We start from the raw sequence: 12909 nt of genomic DNA on the forward strand, positions 1-12909 counted from the left end.
TCATATCGCGTCTAGACTACTGTAACTCTCTTTTAATTGGCCTCCCCCTCCAGAGACTGTCACCTCTCCAGTCCATAATGAACACTGCTGCGAGGCTCATACACCTCAGCAACCGCTCCTCCTCTGCCTCGCCATTCTGTCCATCCCTGCACTGGCTTCCGTTACCTTTCAGAATCAGATTCAAATTAATGACACTGACTTTCAAAGCACTTCATAACTCTGCCCCACCCTACATCTCTAAACTCATCTCTATATACTCACCCACTCGCTTACTACGCTCCTCTACTGACCTGCTACTCAACTCTTCTCTCATTACCTCCTCACATGCTCGCATTCAAGACTTTGCAAGGGCTGCACCCCTCCTCTGGAACGCTCTCCCACGGTCTGTCCGACTTTCTCCCAACCTTTCTACTTTCAAGAAATCTCTGAAAACGCACTTCTTTCGAGAAGCCTACCCTCACTCTGCTTAACTACCAAACGCAATACCACATTTCTCACCCACTTAATTCGATCTTGCCCACTCCCACACCTTGTGTACTACTCCCTTCCCTTTAGACTGTATGCCTATGCATAGGGCCTTCCTCACCTTTTTGTACCTGTATTGATTGTGATGTTTGTTACTCCATATATTCTATGTATGTAATTCATGTGATTTAGTTGTATAATCACACTTACTTTACAGTGCTACGCAATATGTTGGCGCTATATAAATACATGTTAATAATAATAATATACCCCCTCCCTCCTTCCCTCCCAGCCTAACTGCTACCCCAGGCAAATGCCGCTAACTGTTTACATCCAGCGGAGTTCTCGGCAGCCATCTTCCAGCTCTTTGGTAATCTTCAGAATGACAGCGGCACTTCAGCAATTTTCGTCACTTTCGGCGCATGCACAGTTGTAGCGAAACAGAAAACTGTTGTGAAAACAGAAACTGCGCATGCGCCAATACGGCACTTACTTCCCAAAGATGTGCTTGTTTGGTGATTGTGAGAATACCTGGTGGTCTACTGCTGTGGCGGGGATGCATGCCGCTTCCTCTCCAGTCACATGCATATGTGTGCTGCGTCTGACGTTATTGCACTTCGCGGGAAATTCGAATATTTACAAGGGCCAGGGCCAATGGTTCATTGCCCAACCTAGGTCTATTTTGAATAGTTCCTGGGTGCGTTACCTAGTCTCTCTTGTCTCTCTTGACTTATCAAGTCTGTTCCTGACTATCCCTAGTTTGGTGCCTGTCCTGACCTCTGTCCGTTTATTTCTCGCGGTTTCTGTACTGTGCTACTGTTGGTTTTGACCTCAGCCTGTGACCTCAAAAATGTTCCTGACTCCTCATTTTGTACTGCTCTGCCTGGTTTTGGTTCTCCATTCTTCCTGCACACGCTTGGTTCCCTTGTCTGCCCAGAACTCTCTCTTTGGTCCTCTCACTATCAGACCAGGCAGCATCCAAGTAGGGGAGGGCTGTAATGGTGTAAAATCCAAGGAAAGCACCCCACGCATCAAAATGCATAAATTGGTGGGACCACAAAAATATCCTAAAATGCAGGAAAACTTAAAAAGGAGGAATGTACAGTACAACCCTCCCTCATACATATCCCTTTTGATTTCATCCTTTTTCACTATTTTAGGAGCTGTCTGACAACTTGAATCTGTATATATATATATAATTTTATTATTGCCAAAATATAATATATTTTATTTATATATTATAAAATAAAATATAAATATAATATTTATGGTACCTGTGTTCCACTCAAATAATTTGCCATTAAGGTAACTACCTTAAAGGAGAACTAAAGCTCAACTAAAGAAGTAGCCAGAAATGTTGAACATTATGTTTTGTGCTTCTGTACCAGCCCAAGGCATCCACAACCAGCAGTAAAGATCTGTGTCTCGAAAGCTGCCACAGCAGCTCCCCATCTTCTTTTCTGCTGATTCACTGCACATGCTCTGTGCTGCTGTCACTTACTGATCTTAGGGGCACACTCATAATATACAAAACACAGAATATAAATGTCATAATATCAGGCTGATTTTCTGCTTGATAATTTGTGACGACCCCTAAGCTTAGCTTCTCAACAGCTGCTCGGAGGCCACTGAGCATGTGAGTGTCGCAGACACTTTCCAAGATGGTGACCCCCTGTGACAAGTTTGAAGTCCTGGATCATTGCTGCTATTGACAAGCTGAAAATTTAGGATGGTGCAATAAGTTCAGTATATAAAACATGGCAATTTAAGCCATACTGATTTTTAGAGTTTAGTTCTCCTTTAAGGGCAAATGGAAACTGATTTGGACTTTTTTGGCTTGCTTGTTCAGAAATGAGAAGTATGATCTCTGAGTATATCTGAGTAAAGCAGTAGTAGGTAAAAAATGTTTTTATAAATCTGTGCCACTTTTAATACATGAGAGACTCCTACCTTTTCTGCCTACCCCTAGTTCCAGCCCTGGAAAACCTAAAAACTATAGATCATACATATATGATACATATATATAGATCATATATCATATATATATATTTTGATAAATTAGCCATTTTTGTCCATGAATTTTGAAAAATGTGGCCATATGTCTCAGATAAAACACTTGAATGCCCTGATGCCACTGTGGGCGGGGCTAAATAAACCCAAAATAAGTTTTGGTCAATTTTAATGATTGTCTTCCCCTAAATTATCAATTTTTTTGTCCTTAAACTATATAAAATGTGACCCTATGACCATTTGATTCTTGAATGAAAAAACAAACACTTGTGATCATTTCTGCCCAATTTCACACATTGTCTTCTCCTAAATGAATCATTGTTTTGCCCCTAAATTGTGAAAATGCTGGCCCTTGTTTCCTTGTTTATACAAAAAAAAAAAAGAGCCCAAAAAGGATAGGCAAGATAATTTGGTGTGAATAATACAGAACCTTATGTGACATATCAAACATGCACACTTCCAGTGTATAAATATCAATGGGTGGTTTATCAAAATCATTTGTATTGGGTTCTGATTCTGCTCTTCTACATATGATACTTTATGATAAGCACTGCATGATATTATCTACCCTTGCAGAGCTCCACATTATGTTAAGATACAGGAGACACCCCTCTCAGCATATTTCTTCATAGACACCATTTGGGGGCCCCTGAACTGTGTGCTGTGGAACTGAGAGTAAAGCTGCACACATAGGAAGCTGAGACCAAAGTAAACAAGAAATTAGAAATTAGTGATTTGAGGGCCAACCTCACACCCCCATTTGTGGATGGTGGATCCGGATCGAGCTCTTCTTCCTGCTCTCCCCGCCCTCTACCTTGCACTGCTGGCTTCCAAATTCTGCTTTTATAGCCATGCGCCTGATAGCCCCTTTTGTGACGTCATCGGCGGGTAGGGTTGCCACCTGGCCGGTATTTTACCGGCCTGGCTGGTAAAAATTATGGCTGATCCCAATGTTATTGATAGGGAAAAAAAGATAAATATATAGGAAGGCCTGTATTTTTTTACAGAAAAGGTGGCAACCCTATCGGCGGGGCGGCACAGGACTATAAAAGGAAGTCGGTGTGGATCGAGGGAGTGCGGGTCATGGTTTTACCCGACCCACACCTCACTAGTAGAAATCTCTGAATTGCGAAAAGTATTGTTACAAAATTGTTAAAAGTTATGAACGTTTTAACACATTTCTGTGTTTTTTATGTTTAGTTTGGCTTATGAAGGTGAATTCAACCAGTAACATAAAAAACCCTATCCTACGTACCCCAACCCCGCCCTCCCCCCCCCCAGCCTAACTGGTACCCGGGGCAAATGCCCCTACCTTTTTACTTACCAGCGCAGATTCTGTCCTCGGGAGTTCACGGCCGCCTTCTTTTCTTCATTAACCTTCAGAAGCAGACCGTCGTTTTCGGTGCATGTGCAGTTGGAGCAATATTCCGGTCCGGAACAACTGCACATGCACTGAAAGTCATGAAAATTTTCAAGTCACTTTCGGCACATGCGCCGTTGTTCAGAACTGGAATATTACTCCAACTGCGCATGCTCTGAAAACGACAGTCTGCTTCAGAAGTTTAATGAAGAAAAGAAGATGGCGGCTGTGAATTCCAGAGGACAGAATCTACACCGAGGGGTAAGTAAGAAGTTAGGGGCATTTTCTCCAGGTACCAGATAGGATGGGGGCGGGAGGGAGGGGGATTTACGTAGGGTAGGGGGTTTTTATGTTACTGGTTGAATTCTCCTTTAAGCTGCAAGTCAGTTTCCCAAGACTTATTTATGTTAAATGGTTACAATTGCTTCTTTGCTTATCTTAAATTGTTACAAACGTATCTTAAGAGCAGCTGCCTCATATTCTGGGCAGCAGAAGCCAATTTGTATCTTTTTCTGGCTGTTCAGTGCAGGAGAGCAAAGACGGGAAAACCCCCAAATGCAAGTTGAAGTTGCCAAAATCGGGATTGTTCCGCGTAAAACAGGACATTTGGGAGGTATTGACATATTTCACACACCAGTAGCCTTTTTGTTTGTCCCTTAGTTATGAAATAAATGTCCATTGTTCACTGAAATATACTGGTACCCGGTACAAAAAAAACTAACTTTTAAGCAAGATCTTCTCCTAAATTAGCCATTGTGTGGTAGCGGCCATAATTAGCAACAAACTGAGTTTTTTTCTTTTTACCCTGACAAGGACCTACAAGCAGAGTAGAACATATTGTTAGCGGCCTACACAGACTACTGCGTCTCACTACTAGCGGGTAGTTTATGATTGTGTCACACTCAGCTAGTTCGTCACTCGTCTACGACCACTACGTACAACGTCACTGCGTTTATATACGTGTTTACGTGACACCAGAGTCTCGCGAGATGAGATCCGTGACGTCGGGATTAGCTGTCCGGCAGGAGCCAGGGTGCTGGATATTAACGGCGTTGCGGGACGTTTAAGCAGCGATCCGGGACTACGGGGCTGTGTTATGAAAATCGGGACTGTCCCGCGAAAAGCGGGAATGCTGGGCGGTATGCACTGTTTGTGTATGTGTTCTACTAAAGCCACATCGCTCAGTTTGTTCCTGCTGATCGTTTTATTATTAATTATAAAAAAAAAACAGTGTGACAGATTTCCACACAAAAAAACGTGTTTTTCCGTCAATTGTTTTTTTTTTTTATTTAATATTTTTAGTGTCTGATGAGATCCTAAATGTGTAATTACTGCAGTGACAGAACTGCTAATGTGGCACCGTAAAGTCAAAAACACTTCTTGGTCTTACAGAAACCCATAGTTTTCAGTCTCCTCAGGAATGAATGATCATAACTACTGGGAGCAGCGCTGAGGCGACTAGCTGGGGCTTCTAAACCTGATCTTTCCAGGAAGCTGTTTGTTTACCAAATGATTCCAATTAAATAGAACTATGTGCTGCCCTTGCCCTGACTTGAGGAGTAGCTCAGGCCTGTATTTTATCCCGCTGGCAAGTGCATTTCCAGGTGTGAGACCTGTCCAGGGATGCCTGTCTGTTGTGATCCTCCAGCTGCATTGGACTACAGCTTCCACTGACCGCTAAGGTTGCTGGGAGAACGAGGGGATAGGCGACTGAAGAACAGGCTGTGTGTTCGCCTGTAAAAATCCAGTCTGGCGCATCTGCAAACAAAATATGTTCTTAAAGGAGAACTCAACCCTAAAGTTAAAAAAACCCTACCCTACATAGACCCCCCTCCCCCCCAGCCTAAGTGTTACCCCGGGCAAATGCCCCTAAGTCTTTACTTACCCCTCCATGCAGTTTCTGGGCGCCATCTTCAGCCGCTTCGGTAATCTTCCGAATGAGATCTGTGTTTCGGCAATTTTCGTGAGTTTCGCCGCATGCGCAATTGTCGAGAAACAGAAAATCGTTCTAACTGCACATGCGCCGCTACGCTGGTCTCATTCCAAAGATTACTGAAGAGAAGAAGATGGCGCCCGCTGGACAGAAACTGCCCGGAGGGTTAACTAAAGACTTGGGGGCATTGGTCCGAGTTAACACTTAAACTTGAGGGGGTCTATGTGGGGTAGGTGTTTTTTAACTTTAGGGTTTAGTTCTCCTTTAGTGTGATCAGCCAAGTCCACATAAGTGACATTGTTTTAATTCTGAATTGTGCTGTTATGTGATTAATATGACTGCTATGTTCATCACATTGAGAAAGGTAGAAAGGTCTCCCTCGTCCTTCGTCCAATCACTTTATTTTATGGCAGTTGGTATTTATGTGTGTGTGTAACAGAGGTAGCAGCTGGTGTCTTGTCTTTTACCCCAAAGAGGAGAATGTCTTACTGTTTTAAGTGTTGGGGGAAGGGTGAGCGTTCTTGCTTTATTCTGCACCAGCAAAATGTTGAGGATTCTGGGTATTGTAGTTCTACATCCATTTTGATGGACCCTGGTTGAATAGCCTTTTCAAAGCTAAATAAACAAAATGTTCAGGTCGTATAAAGTAACAGCAGGCACATTCAAGGAGGTGGAATAATTTCTTTGTTCTTTACACGGCCAACTACATGTTCCTGTACTGTAACATAAGAATATTGTGAAGAATTGATCATTTGCATTTCTTATAGTTTCGGTCACATTTTTGTTTTAATTTGTCCCTTCGCCATGGTGATGTTCATCTATTTACTATGCTCGTGCAGAATTAGGATGTCAGGCTAAAAAATAATTGTTATATGGGCAGCTAGTGTTGTGTGAGTGAGCTTGATCAGTTTTCTTTGTATCAAAAATTTTGTTTAAAGGGAAGATAAAAAGGGGGGTCTCAATTGGTTAGTAGTCTATGGGTCTCTAATTCCAGCCATCCGGTATGTATCTGCTGAGCACAGAACTAACCGTAAGGTTTCACCTCAAACAAGAAGAGATGTTATTTTCACCCCGTGGCTGATACTGCCAGATGTCACAGTATAAGATTGAACTGTTTGAAACAGCCGTTACACTTTGCACTTTATTTGTGCATGACTTCAGTTGCTTATTTCCATTGAGTTTTTACCAGTTGGGTTCTTGGGGAGGTTGCGTTGGATTAGTGAATAAGATGTGGTCTCGGCTGTTTTGTATGACAGCCCGCTTGTATCAAACACACAGACTGACAGGGTTTTCCCTTTTGAGTGGTCATGGTTGGTGATGTGCCCTGTAGAGTTTTGTTGACATTATTACAATTAAATTGTTGTTTTAAATTACAGTTTGTTGTAAAAAGTGGTATGATGCTAATGATTGCAAGTACTCCTCCCCACTACAAGGTGCAGGACTAATCAGAACACCTCCCCTATAGCCTCTCTGCTTCTGGAGAGCCCACACACTGGGGATGCTGCACTAAGGCTAAGTGGCTGATACACACAGCCTTATCTTATAAACAAATTATCTAAATTTAAACTTCCATAAGAAATCTTCACCCAAAAATGTTTCTTGACACTATGGCTGAACAAGTGATAATCTAATATTTGCCTATATCCGTACTCTTTTCAGGAGCTAAAGGGGGCTCTGGCCAAAGGTTGCACCTTCAAGTAGGATTTGAACTGAAAAAACAACTGCTGTAAGGCTGTACATATTTATAAAGGCCACTTGCACTGCTTGTAAATGCACTGATGTATGAACGAAGGACATTCTGCTGCTGACCAAACCATATATTTTTCCTTTTTCTATTTTAAAGAGGTTGTTCAACTTCCTACACCTAGTTGTTTTCAGATAGTTCACCAGAAATAAAGACTTTTTCCAATTACTTTCTTGTTTTTATGTGTAACTGTTTTTCTAATATGGTAAGTGTAAAGTGTTATTTTTCACCTTCTAAAGCAGCTCTGGGATGGGGGGGTCGCTGACCCTGTAAACTGTTCTAAATTGATACATTTAGTTGATACTTTTCTTAGTTTTGACCTTCTGAGCAGAATCCCTGAATTCCATTACAGGCAGCTGTTAGAATTGATACAATAGTTGCTAATACTCCAGAGATGCTCATGAGAAATGTATCAACTAAATGTTGCAAAATTGTAGCATTTCGGAGTCTACATCTGAATTAATGATCTTCCAGACTCAAACACCAGAGACAGGAAGGAACTTTAAACTTAGAGTTTGGAAAAAAAATGGTAAAAATAAATAATGTAAAGTAATTGAAAAAAGTCTTTCTTTCTGAGGAACAATCTGAAAACAATTGAACTGAAAAAAGTGTTTGGAAGGGATCAGGGTATTTTCACAGATCCTGTCATTTTAGTAAGCCACAGATAATGAGTTTTTTTACTACTTGTTGTTCTATATTTTTCTGTCTTTCCTCATTCACTTATAAGAGCAGATAGGTAGGTCTGCACTGTCCCGAACCCACCTTAAAACACTACTTCTCAACTCTGGCTGAATGGGCTTTTAAACTGTTGATGCTGAGAAATGGATCACCCAGTATCGTACCAGTTTAAAAAGTTCACGATCTGGCTTACCAAGCTGCTACTGGTAAACCTGAGAAAAGAGAAAACAAATGTATTTGTTTTTAGAACTTTACGTTTTAGAAAAATGATTAGGGGGAGAAAAAAAAAGTATTGTCTTTGGTGTACTGTTTGAAAAGGATTTGGCTTTTTGAGAAGCCAGTTTTAAACCTTGTTATGCCACTTATCGTGGCCTAGATAAGTGAATCTAAGGAGAAGTGGGGAGTTGTTTGTCACTTTTGGCTTGTCCAATGACCTCCAACACATTCAGACTGTAGAAAATGTGTTTGATCCATTAAGAATGTTGAACCATTTTTGAGGGGGCAGCCACTGATATTTAATCAGTTACCCCATCATATCACGGTGTATGGTCAGTAGTATTGCAATGGAAGAAAAACGTTTTTTTTGTTTTGTTTTTTCAATTTATATAGTTGTTTCAAGAAACTTGCAGATGACTTACAAGTATATTGATAGATAACTCTTTTCCAACATAGACCAAGCATATAAGTTGGGTGGTTGTAAAAAGAATGTCAAAGATGTATTTAACTTTAAACATTAATATGCTCTGATGATATTATTGTAACCTACATATTCTGCAACGCTTTAAAGTTATTGTCAATCTATTCCATGATTTTCCTGGCCTGTTGGATCTCACAATCGAAGACTTCTAACAAAAAGCAACACATACTCACTCACAGTCGTGTCAATTGTATAATTTGTTTTTGGGTTTTGAAGTGAAACATAAACTTTATGTAGAGGAGGTTTCTCTTGATACAAATGTTTGCTAACATTGGAGATAAATATCTCCGGAGCTCTACAGTCACCTACAATTTAGAAAACAAAAGCAAAGATCTGATTGGTTGCTATGGGCAACATCTCTGGAGATATTTATCTCCAATGTTATTAATCATGCATCAGGCTTTGTTCCTGAAACCCTAGGGATTTGTAATCATGCGTCTTGTAAGACTTACAATTTGTGAGATTTGAAAAAAAAAAAAAGAAAAATGGCAGCACTCACAGGATTTCTCCAGACTAATTTTGGATAAATAAACTTTTTTCCCCACTTAATTGCTATAGAAATATTTGGAATGCTGTCATTTTTGCTACATACCTTTTTTGCAAGGCACCCAGGTATCAATTATATGTACACCTGTATATTGGACCGAAATAATCTGCATGAAAGGGATGGGCTATAGAATTGGATAAAGCAATAGATACACCAAGCAGGCACTTTATTTTTAACAAAGCATGGTGTACGCTGTCCATCAGATATGAGAATTGTGACCTTTAGCTTGTGATTTAATTTTAGAACACTGATGATCAACAGAGTACTTTTTAACCCCAGAAGTCCAGAAAGGACCAGGTGCACATTACTATTGCTAACGTTGCCAGAGGATTTACTATATTGTTTTAAATTATGGATAATATTTTAGCGTTCTACCAGGTTTCCCTCTTCCAGATCATAGTTCCCATAATGGCAATATCTCTTGGAGTCTCAGCGTAAGATCTGTGACGGTGCTAAATTAGTTTTGGTTTAACTTAAATCTTAGTTCTATAATTATATATTGTCATAGAGGCTTGCAGTACTATTTTCCTACTGGTTGTATTTACTTATTTATTTCACCATAAACTGTTAATCATTTCTATTCAAAAAAGAAATCTACTTTGAATAGACTTGTTTATTTTAATTTATAATAAATGTAAATTCAATCTGAAAAGAAAGATGTTTGCTTGATGGTATCTAGACAGCAGTGATAAATAGGTATGCACTGAATCCATCATTTTGGGGTTTTCTAGAATCCTTCCTAAAAGATTTGGCTGAATTGTGAACTGAGCCCTAGTCGGCATGTCCAAATTTGAGGCAAAAAAATTGTATTACAAGTGAACAAAAAGTGACCACATTTAGTTATTAACGTCATTACTTTAAAGGGGTTGTTCACCTTCCAACACTTTTTTTCAGTTCAGTTGGTATCAGATAGTTTACCAAAAATAAAGACTTTTTCCAATTACTTTCTATTTTCTATGTGTTTTTCTAATATTGAAGAATAAACTTTAATTTTTCATCATCTAAAGCAGCTCTGGGAGGAGGGAGTCACCGACTCTGTAAACTGCTCTAAATTGATACATTTAGGGGCAGACTTATTAAGGTTCGAGTTTCCACGAAAATTCAAGTTTTTTGGTGAAAACTCACATTTTCAGGTTTAAAAAAAAAAAAACTCCAATTGTTCGAGATTTATTATACCCCAACCCTGGAAATAGCTTGAAGGCAAAATACACTATCTAAAACCTGTCGAGATCATGTAGGCGTCAATGGAAGAGTTACCTTGAATCATTTGAGGATGTTAACAGCCTGTTTGATATTCTATTTTTTTCTTAAATAAGATAACATTCAATATCACTTGACCTTTAATAAATAATTTAGTTGATGCATTTCTTATCTTTGTCGCTGCTGAGCAGAATCCCTGAGTTTTATTAAAGGCAGCTGTTAAAATTGATACAATAGTTACTACCGTAATACTCCAGAGATGCTGCTGAGAAATGTATCAACTAATGTAGCAAATTGTAACAAATGAGCTTACAACAGCTATGAATGCTTTAATAAAAAATAGAAATTGGATTTCATGTTTAATTTGTAAAGGACTTTTATTATACAGATTTTGTGTCTGGGTGACAGGTCCACTTTAAATTGCCTTTATTGAGACATGGGCTCAGACCCCGATACATTTGGCAACGTTTCAGACCGCCATCGGTCTTTTATCAAAACGGTGGCTTGATAAAAGACCGATGGTGGTCTGAAACGTTGCCAAGTGTATTGGGGTCTGAGCCCATGTCTCAATAAAGGCATTTTAAGCAAAGAAATCCATGACTGGTGCTGTCAATATTTGAAAATTTTGAGTGAACGGATACATGGTGGAAACCGTTGTACGTGCACCAGGCTCTAAGAATTGGGAGGCTACAGGTGCTGACTAAGAACACTGCTTGTTCACAAAGTAACATTACCTATATCAAAATAATCTGAGGATATAACCGCTGTCTAAGTTTGACTTTTGCATGATATAAGTGATGGTGCTTAATACAGATGGTTAGAAAATGTTCCAGAAATGTTCTGTTTGCGCTACATTAAAGGACCAGTAAAAGCAAATGCTCCAGATGTTTTTATGTATAATATGAACTTACTCAGCCTTTCCAATTACGGTAGAATCAGCATGATTACTTAAAAAACAATATATTTAGGTAAAAAAAGTAATATTTTCTGGGTATGGCGGCAGCTTGCAGTGTGTAATGCAAACACTGAGATACTATCAAAAAGGGCATAAAACAGACTGAGAATGTATTCGGAATTAGTGGAAGTTTGGAGTTGAACGACTCCTTTTGAATTCAGAATGTGGTCTTTCATGGTCTTCTAAAACACACCGTGCACGCAGCATGTTTGGCCGTAGATTGTGTGGCGGTCTTTTGCATTAAACTGTTAAGATACATACAGTGGAACCCTGCTTTTACATTTTCTCAGGGGGGTGCAAAAATGTTATGTAAAATACAGAAAATTTAGCATGCGTGAAGGAAAGACTTAAGCAGGCCATAGACGCAAAGATGCTATGGTAGGAAACAACGTTTTGTATGATTTTTGGATCGTGTGTATATTCTCCCGACATTTTTCTTGCCATGGCGATTGGTTGTTTAGTCGATCAGACAGACTAAAAGATTTATATAGTCTACTTATAAGATCTCTGCATGTATTGCTTAAATACAATATCGATGGGAAACTCACTACTATTTGCCGGAGTAACTTTCGTACTATTGCTGTCTGTCAATTATTGGCCCGAGCATTGTGTGATTTGTTTTCTGTACTACTTTATTTTAATCTGAATGGTTAGTTTCAGGTCGGAAGATTGTGCCATACGATCATTTGTACAATATGAGGCTAGAATCTGCACCTCTATGGCCAGCTTTATGTGTGCTGGTCCATGAAGAAAATATGTAAAATCTGTGAAAAAGTATTTGGTACTGGTTCACTTTTTCATGTATTTTTGATCTGTTCTGTAGATTTCCCCTGGAAGTGCCCCTAAAGTGAGGGTACAAAATGTTCAAAAAAATTGCTGGCACTAAACCCAGCTAAAATGTAAATCCTATGGCACTTAAAGTCCAGTGACATAACATGTGTAGCTCAAGAAATAACAAAAAACTTTTTTTTTTTTTTTCCAAACTGGGCAGTTGGCAGAATAAATGGATCAAGTATGAACAGTTGCCTATATGCCTATAATTACTGGAGACCTTTACAAACTTTGAAATCTGCTTGATTCCAAGCACATGCCACTGACATCCTATTATAATCAGACTTGGTAAGATGTTTTGATTTCTAGTAGAAACCCAAACATTGATCAAGCAATACTTTCTTTTGCATTTGGTTTTCAAAACTGCTAATGTTGCAGTCCAGGGATGTGATGTGATCCTCTGGTGGTGTGGTTAGCTATACAGGGAACCAGAGGAATAACTTGGCACTGCCCTGTCTGCTCAAGAAATCACAAAAAAACATAGTTTTG

General features: G+C 39.5%; 1 protein-coding gene across 2 annotated transcripts in view; it reads left to right on the forward strand.

Annotated features, from left to right (window-relative positions):
* The first annotated feature begins 4779 nt into the window (after positions 1 to 4779).
* Positions 4780 to 12909, forward strand: part of mbd6.L (methyl-CpG binding domain protein 6 L homeolog) — a 28616-nt gene continuing 20486 nt past the window's right edge. Inside the window, exon 1 of one of the 2 annotated variants that reach the window (XM_018247465.2) lies at positions 4780 to 4989. The gene's annotated coding sequence lies outside the window, so the exon portion shown is untranslated. The remainder of the gene's footprint in view (positions 4990 to 12909) is intronic. The other variant, XM_018247464.2, reaches the window with a different exon arrangement.

This window comes from Xenopus laevis, chromosome 2L (genome assembly GCF_017654675.1).
Source record: "Xenopus laevis strain J_2021 chromosome 2L, Xenopus_laevis_v10.1, whole genome shotgun sequence".
Classification (NCBI taxonomy): domain Eukaryota; kingdom Metazoa; phylum Chordata; class Amphibia; order Anura; family Pipidae; genus Xenopus; species Xenopus laevis.